The 12,237-nt window shown below is 41.9% G+C and overlaps 1 protein-coding gene across 3 annotated transcripts in view; it reads right to left on the bottom strand.

Annotated features, from left to right (window-relative positions):
• KSR2 (kinase suppressor of ras 2) overlaps window positions 1–12,237 on the bottom strand; it is a 304,420-nt gene that overhangs the window by 30,826 nt on the left and 261,357 nt on the right. The gene's annotated exons all lie outside the window — the stretch shown is intronic.

The raw sequence follows: 12,237 nt of genomic DNA, 5'->3' as shown, positions 1-12,237 counted from the left end.
TATGGATAACATGGTGATGTCACTTCCTGGATAACATGGTGAAGTCACTTCCTGGATAACATGGTGATGTCGCTTCCTGGATAACATGGTGATGTCGCTTCCTGGATAACATGGTGATGTCACTTCCTGGATAACATGGTGATGTCACTTCCTGGATAACATGGTGATGTCACTTCCTGGATAACATGGTGATGTCACTTCCTGGATAACATGGTTATGTCACTTACTGGATAACATGGTGATGTCACTTCCTGGATAACATGGTGAAGTCACTTCCTGGATAACATGGTGATGTCACTTCCTGGATAACATGGTGATGTCATATACTGGATAACATGGTGATGTCACTTCCTGGATAACATGGAGATGTCACTTCCTGGATAAAATGATGATGTCACGACCCGACTCCCAGAGTTGTGCGGGCTGTGGCTGCTGGAGAGAATGATGGCAGGGGGATGCTCAGTTTCCCTCCAGTGCCCTGTATCCCTCAGTGTCCCCCTGCCATCATCCTCTCCAGCAGCCACAGCCCGCACAGCTCTGGGAGTCGGGTCGTGACATCACTATGTTATCCAGGAAGTGACATCACAATGTTATCCTGGAAGTGACATCACAATGTTATCCAGGAAGTGACATCACCATTTTATCCAGGAATTGACATCACCATGTTATTCAGGAAGTGACATCACCATGTTATCCAGGAAGTGACATCACCATGTTATCCAGGAAGGGACATCACCATGTTATCCAGGAAGTGACATCACCATGTTATCCAGGAAGTGACATCACCATGTTATCCAGGAAGTGACATCACCATGTTATCCAGGAAGTGAAGCCTTGATGCAGTAGTAAGTGCATGGTAAAAAGCCCTTTATAAGCATTTCCTGTAATAAGTGTATATTACGGATTTGTATAACTTTTGGAGGACAATACAATACTTTAATAAAAATTTTCGACGGACTTCTCCTTTAAGTGATTCTGCTACATTGCCATAGATAAAAGGGGAGCTCCTAATTTTTTTTATTATTTATAATATTTTATTAAATTAGCCTTGTTATATCAGAAATATTTGAGGAATAAGGTGCAAGCACTTGGCATAGTCTAACCCATAATAGATGTATGTGCTCTTCTCTAAGTCCTCAATAACCACAGCATCCGGTTCTTACTGTCCCGTCTACTTGTTAATTTTGATGAGAAATACCAGTATGCCCAGTATAGTACACAAAGTCCGCCATCCAAGATGATTTTCTGTGATATCTTTTTCTATCAGAATGAGTGGGCTTCCAGGACCCTATTGTGTGCAATGTACCCAACAATAAATGAAGTAGGATCATTAGCTCTGCCGGTCAAAGGCCAAGAGGCGGATCGTGTCCTCTCATTGTGCTATTGTGAGTCAGTGCCCAGATCTAGGGAGAATTCTATAGAAGTATATTTAGTATATGAAATCTACACCTGCCCAGTACAGAGAAAAGACTGATGTGAATACTGTTCTGTAATACTGCAGATCTCAACGTGCATCATAGAAATCGGAGAGCAGACTGTCTATTAATCTCATATCTGTCATCACTTTAGGGCTATGTTCCCACTATGCTTTTTCCTCTCCATTTTGGTAATTTCGCTGCCTGGCGACCGATCAGTGCAGTGATGGCTGTCGGTCCATTATTTTGGTCAGGTGGACTGATCGCCCTTTGTCGTTAATTGAAAAATCCATCAAGTTTAATAGAAAAGACAGTAAAAGTACGGTGAAAAAAGAAAAATGTGTGAAGAACTAAAAAATAACGTCTAGAGTTTGCAAAAGACGTCCATAAATAATTGTCATGTCATTATTTTGACGTCCGCGCAAACAACGTTTTTTATTTTATAGACTGTGTGCATTGGGCGTCCGTCATTCCATTCACATAAATGCATTGCATTAAAGTCAACTAAATCGTGACAAAAACTGACGTCTTTTTAAATAGGAAAAACGGACGCCTTTTCTGTTTTTTAAACTTAGTGTGTGAACATAGCCTATGAGTGCTGGGGTCCAACCTCTGGGACCCCGACAAATAACAATGAGGAGATGCAACGCTGCAACGCTGCATTCTCTGAAAACAGTGGAAGGCTAACAGAAAGACGCGTACTACATTCCCATGTTCTTAACAAGAGAGAAAAAAGAACAGGCATCATCTTTGTGTCCTTTTTTGGGCTCCGTTCACACACAATAAGATAAAACAAAAAAGATTCTGCAGACTACAGTCTATGATAAGGTAAGAAAAGGACTGTAGATGGTGTCGGTGCCAAGTACAAAGTGGCAGAGATACCTGTAGCCTGAGGGCGGCAAAGACCCATCATCCACAAAGGACGACACCAGTAATATACGAAGCACATGGCCGGCGTGGGGCCCTGTTACAGATTTACATGGACTCGGGAGCTTTAGGTTATACCCACCTCTTTGACAGGACCTTCTCCTGCTGCATGGTGGGCACACACATCTGGGCCGGCTCTGGAGTAGGTGTAGATTTGTGTCTTGCTGCCAGGTGTGAATCATGATAAATCATACGCAGGAGGCCACACCTCCTCTCCGCCATGTGCCCCCCCCCCCCCCATGCCAATCAGGTGAGTGCAGTTTACGGCGGGCGTATTCCAAGAAAAGGATAAAATCAGCACCTTCTCTGTGGCGTATGGCGGGGGAATAATTTGTTATACTATTAGGGAGAACCATTCTATTATTAGAAGCAGTTACTATATTATATTTTATTAGGTATATATTACGTTACAGAACACGCGGCACAGAAGCGCTGTGTGTATAAAACTGGATCATGTATAACCTTGTGCTTTTTCAGTGTAGTCTAAATTTAGGCCCTTTATTTGTTGTCTTCCCTTACAGTAAAATTGGAAATTAACATTATAGTACATTCTTATTGCACATCATTACTTCTAAGCCATGTCTATTTCCATCTATCTATTTGGAAATAAAAATACAGACACAGGCGGCAAAGAAAAGGTCTGACCTGAATGCTTTTATAGATATCCATCTACTGGTGGTGATAGCCAGGTAGATAGTCAGGGTGGGACAGGTTCACTTTAACAAAAATCTGTTATATAGCAGCCTTCAGGAGACTGGACCTGGATACAGTAAGTATAGCTGTTATATAGCTGCCTTCAGGAGACTGGACCTGGATACAGTAAGTATAGCTGTTATATAGCAGCCTTCAGGAGACTGGACCTGGATACAGTAAGTATAGCTGTTATATAGCTGCCTTCAGGAGACTGGACCTGGATACAGTAAGTATAGCTGTTATATAGCTGCCTTCAGGAGACTGGACCTGGATACAGTTAGTATAGCTGGTATATAGCTGCCTTCAGGAGACTGGACCTGGATACAGTTAGTATAGCTGGTATATAGCTGCCTTCAGGAGACTGGACCTGGATACAGTAAGTACAGCTGGTATATAGCAGCCTTCAGGAGACTGGACTTGGATACAGTAAGTATAGCTGTTATATAGCAGTCTTCAGGAGACTGGACCTGGATACAGTAAGTATAGCTGTTATATAGCTGCCTTCAGGACACTGGACCTGGATACAGTAAGTATAGCTGTTATATAGCTGCCTTCAGGAGACTGGGCCTGGATACAGTAAGTATAGCTGTTATATAGCAGCCTTCAGGACACTGGACCTGGATACAGTAAGTATAACTGTTATATAGCTGCCTTCAGGAGACTGGACCTGGATACAGTAAGTATAGCTGTTATATAGCTGCCTTCAGGAGACTGGACCTGGATACAGTAAGTATAGCTGTTATATAGCAGCCTTCAGGAGACTGGACCTGGATAGAGTTAGTATAGCTGGTATATAGCTGCCTTCAGGAGACTAGACTTGGATACAGTTAGTATAGCTGGTATATAGCTGCCTTCAGGAGACTGGACCTGGATACAGTAAGTACAGCTGGTATATAGCAGCCTTCAGGAGACTGGACTTGGATACAGTAAGTATAGCTGTTATATAGCTGCCTTCAGGAGACTGGACCTGGATACAGTAAGTATAGCTGGTATATAGCTGCCTTCAGGACACTGGACCTGGATACAGTAAGTATAGCTGTTATATAGCAGCCTTCAGGACACTGGACCTGGATACAGTAAGTATAACTGTTATATAGCTGCCTTCAGGAGACTGGACCTGGATACAGTAAGTATAGCTGTTATATAGCAGCCATCAGGAGACTGGACCTGGATACAGTAAGTATAGCTGTTATATAGCAGCCTTCAGGAGACTTAACCTGGATAGAGTTAGTATAGCTGGTATATAGCAGCCTTCAGGAGACTGGACTTGGATACAGTAAGTATAGCTGTTATATAGCAGTGTTCAGGAGACTGGACCTGGATACAGTAAGTATAGCTGTTATATAGCTGCCTTCAGGAGACTGGACCTGGATACAGTAAGTATAGCTGTTATATAGCTGCCTTCAGGAGACTGGACCTGGATACAGTAAGTATAGCTGTTATATAGCAGCCTTCAGGAGACTGGACCTGGATACAGTTAGTATAGTTTGCTTTAAAGCATGATAACTTATGAATGTAATTTACAAACTTCAAACCTACAAAAAAAACAGTTGATTTAGATTTAGAAAGTTATAATGACAGGGACACTTTAATGTACAAACTGCAAAAATCCCTGCTGCAAACAGGTCTAAGGACAAATCCCAATATAGATACATAAAACAGAGACAGAGGGTCAGAATCCCACCTCATTTACTACTAGAGAGAACATGTACTTTCTGAGTGTTTGAAGTTCTCATTACTTGTACATTAGAGATAGTTCAATGGGACTTCTGGTAAAATCTGCACTAATTGCTCCGACAAATCACGAGCCTTTTAATCATCGGTTACAAAGAAGTCTAAACAGAACCAACCAAACTAAATATTTTTGGAATCTTCATGCACCCACGCAGCCTATATCATTGTAATAAAAGAACATTGTATAAAAGCAGAAATATATTTCATCTAATAAATATATAACACGCTAACAGCTACGCTTCCCTCTTGCTTCATACTCTTATACAGACTCAGTCACATCAATTTTTATTTTTTTACTTCAAAGGCAAATCTCACAATGTCAATTATAATCCGAAGTCTTTAATATCTGTCATCCAATAAACAAGAACAGATACGGGCCTGTAAGGTTGTCATTAAATTTGTCCATTTGTATTGCGCATCCTGGGCGACTTTATCACCATTGCGCCGTGTCGTCACGTATCTGCAGAATCGTATTAAGTTCTGCCGTGCACTGGCCTGATATAAATGGCCTCCAGTATGTCATTGATGAGTGCTCTCTGTTATCAGACATCCTTCTGTACCAGACTAATGAAAGGCAACATGTCTATAAATCTGTCGACATCGCATTAAAGTGAGGTGGAACACAATACAGCGCTGCTCCAGAAACAGCCCGGCCCCAATGATTCATTTACAGAGGAAGCTGTTTCCTTATCAGAAGGACCTAATTGATTTGTTAATCCTTCCAGTAAAAGTCAACTTTAAATAAAGCTCATGGGTGGACTATGTTCTGGTTCCTGTTCACAAAAAGCTGGTTACATAGCCAAATGGTTGCTGGTAACTCGATAGGCTGGCTGCATATACATAGGCCTTATTCACACATAGTTGTCCGTAGTTGTTTATCCGTAATCATGGTTGACCTTCGTGCTCATTGATTTATATTGGACTATTCACACCGTCCCTTTTAATTTTGATCCGTAATCTGTTTTATAAAAAAAAGACGTGTCCTAGTGCGGATTGTGATTGCGGTACGGATTACCAATAGAAGTCTACGGGATCCCTATTTTTTTTTTTACGGACGTCATGGATGTCACATCTGTGCCGTCTGGAAAAAATGCGGGTCAGATCTAAGCAAACCAGTTCTGTTCATATTTTACGAATACGGATGCAATTACAGATTCAAATACAGATGAAAGAAATTGGGGGGTTTTGCGACCCAGAAAAATCACTGAACACGTGAAAGAGGCCTTAATCTATGTTCACACAGCGTCAAAAATATTGGCGGACGATTTTCAGTTTTAAAAAAACGTCCTTTTTTGCCGCGTTTTAATGCATGCATGCCGCGATGGCAATGCATTGAAGTCAATGAGAAGACGTACGTCCAATACACACAGTGTATTGAATAACAGACGTTTTTGCCGCGGACGTCAAAATAATGAACATGACAATTATTTTTGGACGTCTTTTGCAAACTGCGGATGTTTTTTTATTAGTTGTTCACACACAGTTTTCCTTTTGTCAACGTTCTTTCTCCGTCTTTACTATTAAATTCAATGGACGTTTTAATTAAGCCACAGAGGCCAATTAGTAACCAAACTAGTATAATGTACAAACACCAGTCATTGCACTAAGGGGAGGCCAGGCTACTAAATAACGTCCGATATTTTAGCCTCAAAATAACGGATGTCATTTTAAACGGAGCTGAAAAAACGTGTGAACATAGCCAAAGTCTGCATTCACACATCACGTGATCGCGGATTCACGACCATGAACAATTTTAGGGGCCACTGAATCTTGTGAGTCTATTCAGACGATCTGTGCCGCAATCTGCGCCGGGAAAAAATACAACATGTTATTACTCGGACGTGATCACGGCACGGATTAGCCAACAGAAGTCTATGGGATAGATCACAGCAAGGATTAGTATGGGATAGATCACAGCATGGATTAGTATGGGATAGATCACAGCATGGATTAGTATGGGATAGATCACAGCATGGATTAGCCAATAGAAGTATATGTGATAGATCACCTCAAGGATTAGCCAATAGAAGTATATGTGATAGATCACCGCAAGGATTAGCCAATAGAAGTCTATGGGATAGATCACAGCAAGGATTAGCCAATAGAAGTATATGTGATAGTTCACCGCAAGGATTAGCCAATAGAAGTCTATGTGATAGATCACGGCAAGGATTAGCCAATAGAAGTATATGTGATAGATCACCGCAAGGATTAGCCAATAGAAGTCTATGGGATAGATCACAGCAAGGATTAGCCAATAGAAGTATATGTGATAGTTCACCGCAAGGATTAGCCAATAGAAGTATATGTGATAGATCACGGCAAGGATTAGCCAATAGAAGTATATGTGATAGATCACGGCAAGGATTAGCCAATAGAAGTCTATGTGATAGATCACGGCAAGGATTAGCCAATAGAAGTCTATGGGATAGATCACAGCAAGGATTAGCCAATAGAAGTATATGTGATAGTTCACCGCAAGGATTAGCCAATAGAAGTATATGTGATAGATCACGGCAAGGATTAGCCAATAGAAGTATATGTGATAGATCACGGCAAGGATTAGCCAATAGAAGTCTATGTGATAGATCACGGCAAGGATTAGCCAATAGAAGTATATGTGATAGATCACGGCAAGGATTAGCCAATAGAAGTCTATGTGATAGATCACGGCAAGGATTAGCCAATAGAAGTCTATGTGATAGATCACGGCAAGGATTAGCCAATAGAAGTCTATTTGATAGATCATGGGACGGATTAGCCAATAGAAGTCTATGGGATCCGTATTTTTCATGGACTTCACATCCACGAAAAACACAGATCAAATCAAAGCAAACTAGTCAAAAAATTTTTATTACCAGTTCAACATTTTATGCGGATGCAGACGTGGATACAAATGCACCGAGATGCAATTACGGACCACGGAGGATCACGGAGTAAAAATAACGGACCTTTGTATGGACCAGGAAAAACACTGAACATGTGAATAAGGCCTTAGGATATCTTGAGCTTCTTATATTAAGACGATTCGGGTTATTGGAAAAGACAACGATCCTCACAAGAATTGGAAGAAGGGAGAAATGACGGCCATCAATAAGACGAGTGGGGAGATGGATGGATAGATACAATGACAATTATTGTGAGCACAGACTGAAGACCTATACAGAAGACACTTATACTGTGCTGCCAGAGATCGGGGCACCTAGTCATAACCTGACAATGTTTACTGTCACCCCCAGGATTCTGTCATCTTTAAAATGCATCTAGCAGGAAGGACTAGTCAGTAATAGTAGTGGTAGTCAAAACCATAGCTAGACTTGGTGCCCCCCATACACACCTAAGCTCAATGTGCATGCATGCAGGTGGCGTTCTGGCAACCCCCGAGCCCCTGGGGCAAACACTGGTCTCCCCAGCAGGTGGGGTGGTGGAGGTGGGACCCCCATTTATTAGACATTTATGTCATATCAAGTCATAAAATGGGAAAAGCATTTAGCTAGTGCCACCAAAATAAAATCCCAATGTATATGATGAATATATTCTGCAGTGTGTGAGTTTCATCCAATAACTTATACTGCAGCTATCCTGCATCTGATTCATGTATCTTAAAGGGGTACTTCGGCATAAACATTTTTCTTTCAAATTACCTGTTTTCAGAAAGTTATACAGATGTGTAATTTACTTCTATTTAAAAAATCTCTAGTGTTCCAGTACTTATTAGCTGCTGTATGTCCTGCAGGAAGTGGTGTATTCTCTCTAGTCTGACACAGTGCTCTCTGCTGCCACCTCTGTCCATGTCAGGAACTGTCCAGAGCAGCAGCGAATCCCCATAGAAAACCTCTCCTGCTCTGCACAGTACCTGACATGGACAGAGGTGGCAGCAGAGAGCACTGACAGACTGGAGAGAATACACCACTTCCTGCAGGACATACAGCAGCTGATAAGTATGGGAATACATGAGATTTTTAAATATAAGTAAATTACAAATCTATATTTTCTGAAACCAGATTTTCACTGGAGTACCCCTTTAGTCTGGCTAAATCTTCTTTCTTACCCCTTTAGGACACCATTATTTCTGAAGTACAGTATTTGGAGACATTGCACAATAAGGTACAAACGTAATGGACGCTAAAGCATTAGGGGGAGCTGCAAAATAGTGAGTTTGTATAAATTGGGAAATGGCAGGGTGGGTACCAGACAAGTAAGACGCAAACTCTGCAGCAACCTTGGGGATCCGGGCCGTCATGAGGGCTGCTGGGCCGTTACTGAGGCCTCATTGGGGAATACATAACAACTGCACGGCCTTCCCATAGCAGCCAATCCCAACACTGGTGAACATGAAAGCTGAGCTCTGATTGGCCGCTGGGAGAGTGACAGGCAGTGTTGCTTTTAGCCGTTTTTGTTAATTCTTTCTAGTTTATTAATAAGAATTGAACATTTTATGTAATCGCTCTAATTTATTCATTAGAATTCTACGCTGTACGGGTGACAATCCCTATTCTATATCAGGCATTGTAATGATATTTGTTATAATCCCTCAGAACTCTTCCTTTCTAATATTTTCTTCTTCGCCAGCTACCCCCACACCGCTCTAGGGAATGTTCCGGATCTCAGGACAGCTTTCTGGATAACATACACTGAATTACCGCACGGTTCCTCGAAGTATAAAAGACATTGAAGTCACCATCGTCATAATGGTCATAATTGTTAAAGTGACAGTACAAATCAATTACAGTTTTATTAACCTGTACGCTTTGTCTGACTGATTCCATATTGGCCATTGATTCTGACATAAAGGGGTACTCTGCTTTGAATTACAACCATAAGCAGCTTGGGGTCCAGTTACAAAACCAGATGGAAAGAAGGCATCACACGTCTGTAATAGAGATCAGTGGCCGGCGTGTAACGTACAGAAAATGAATGTTCTTCGTGGCCCTTGATAAAAATCAGTGGTCATTTGCAGAAATCACTAGTATAAGCGATTATAGGAAACTCTATAATAGGTTTTATTAGGCAAAAAAGCCTCTTTCTGTACTCAAAAAGCAATTTCCCAGCCTCCCCCCCCCTCACTTCTTATATGTTCATTATCAGGCAAATCTGTCTTCATTGCTGTGTCCATTATATCCTACGGAGGGGGGAGGGGCCGAAGGACATGAGTGAGCAGGAAGAAGAGAAATAAAGGTCAGCTGTTTGTAGACTGTCTGGGCACTTAACACTGGATTCAGGGGTTAAAAGGGTCAGTGTTTATCAAGGAACCTGCTGAGAGAAGATTGCAGGGTGTTGTGCTGTGCAGGACTGCTCTGTGATCACTCACTCCTCTCAGCCCCTCCCCTCTCCATAAAGCATAATGGACATAGAAATCCGGCTTCTTCTGAAGTGAGGGTGGAGCTAGAAAAACTGCTTTTTCAGTACAGAAGGAAACTCTTTTGGTAAATAAAACTTATTACAGAGTTTCTTAAAATCGCTTGTGCTATAGATATTTATTGTTTTAAAAAAAAATGACCCTGAAATGACAGGTACGCTATAAGAACAGAACAAGTTCCAAAAATAATGCTGTCAGACATTGATTCATATTGAATGATTTTGGGAGATTTTTTTTAGTTATCAATTTTGCACTAAAAGTTGAAAATGAGTCCAATAGACCTGCAGGGCGTCACCACCATGAAGAGCTGGTGATGAAATGAATGTGGTGATGGCTGATAACTATGGGCCGCCCGATACTATATAGAAATGAGTGCTGCTAGATCGGTCAGCAAGGGCTGTGTATATATATATATTGTTAGCCCTTGCTGCATATTTAGAAAATAGGAAAGCAATACTTTACCTCTCTACGCTCCCCGGCTTCTTTCCAGCTTTTCCCTGCAGTTGCCGCTGGCACTTCTGAGACGTTTCTAAAGTAACAGGCCGCTCTGCCAATCACTGGCCCGGATGGGACAGAGCCACAGCCACTGATTGGCTTAGCGGCCTGTAACTACAGAGACTAATTCAGAAGCTTCAGTGGCGGCTGCGGGAGCTGGGGGAAGCCTGGAGAAGTAAAGTATAGCTTTCTTATTTTCATTTTTATTTTTACAGTTTCGTTGGCCACCGACCACCCACCTCCTGTTACACGGAGCGATGCATGGTTAGAAGCCAATGATTTTTAAACCTGCTAAAAGACAACGATCTGATGATGATCGGCTCCTCTGCTGATCGTGGTCTTTATTAAGGCCATGTTAACACATGGTATTTCTGTCAGTCTTTTTTTTATTTTTTATTTTGCCCGATACAATACATACATGTAATACATACATACATACATACATACATACGTACATACAATAGATACATATAATACATACACTACCGTTCAAAAGTTTGGGGTCACCCAAACAATTTAGTGTTTTCCATGAAAAGTCACACTTCTTCACCACCATACGTTGTGAAATGAATAGAAAATAGAGACAAGACATTGACAAGGTTAGAAATACTGATTTGTATGTGAAATAACATTGTTCTTCCATCACACTTTGCTTCCGTCCCAGAATCCTCCTTTTGCAGCAATTCCAGCATTGCACACCTTTGGCATTCTAGCTATTAATCTGTTGGGGTAAGCTGGAGAAATTGCCCCCCACGCTTCTAGAAGCAGCTCCCACAAGTTGGATTGGTTGGATGGGCACTTCTGGCGTACCATACGGCCCAGCTGCTCCCACAATGGGGTGGTGATCTGGTGACTGCACTGGCCACTCCATTACCTAGGATAGAATACCAGCTGCTGCTTCTGCTGGAAATAGTTCTTGCACAATTTGGAGGTGTGTTTAGGGTCATTGTCCTGTTGTAGGATGAAATTGGCTCCAACCAAGTGCTGCCCACTGGGTATGGCATGGCGGTGCAGAGTGATGGCCTTCCTTATTCACAATCCCTTTTACCCTGTACAAATCTCCCACCTTACCAGCACCAACCCCAGACCATCACATGACCTCCACCATGTATAACAGATGGCGTCAGGCATTCTTCCAGCATCTTCTCATTTCTCCTGCGTCTCACAAACCTTCTTCTTTGTCATCCAAACACCTCAAACTTGGATTCATCCATCGTCCACAACACTTTTTCCAGTCTTCCTCTGTCCAATGTCTGTGTTCTTTTCCCATCTTAATCTTTTTCTTTTATTGGCCAGTCTCAGATATGGCTTTTTCTTTGCCACTCTGCCCTGAAGCCCAAAATCCGGCAGCCGCCTCTTCACTGTAGATGGTGACACTGATGTTTTGCGGGTACTATGTAATGAAGATGCCAGGTGGGGACCTGTGAGGCGCCTGTTTCTCACACTAGAGACTCTAATGTGCTTATCTTCTTGCTTAGTTGTGCAACGCGGCCTCCCACTTCTTTTTCTACTCTGGTTAGAGCCTGTTTGTGCTGTCCTCTGAAGGGAGTAGTACACACCGTTGTAGGAAATCTTCAATTTCTTTAAGCCAATGAGCAAACACATTGTACCATT

The sequence above is a fragment of the Dendropsophus ebraccatus genome, chromosome 3 (assembly GCF_027789765.1).
Source record: "Dendropsophus ebraccatus isolate aDenEbr1 chromosome 3, aDenEbr1.pat, whole genome shotgun sequence".
In the NCBI taxonomy this organism is placed as follows: domain Eukaryota; kingdom Metazoa; phylum Chordata; class Amphibia; order Anura; family Hylidae; genus Dendropsophus; species Dendropsophus ebraccatus.
This window is presented reverse-complemented; position numbering and strand designations above follow the sequence as displayed.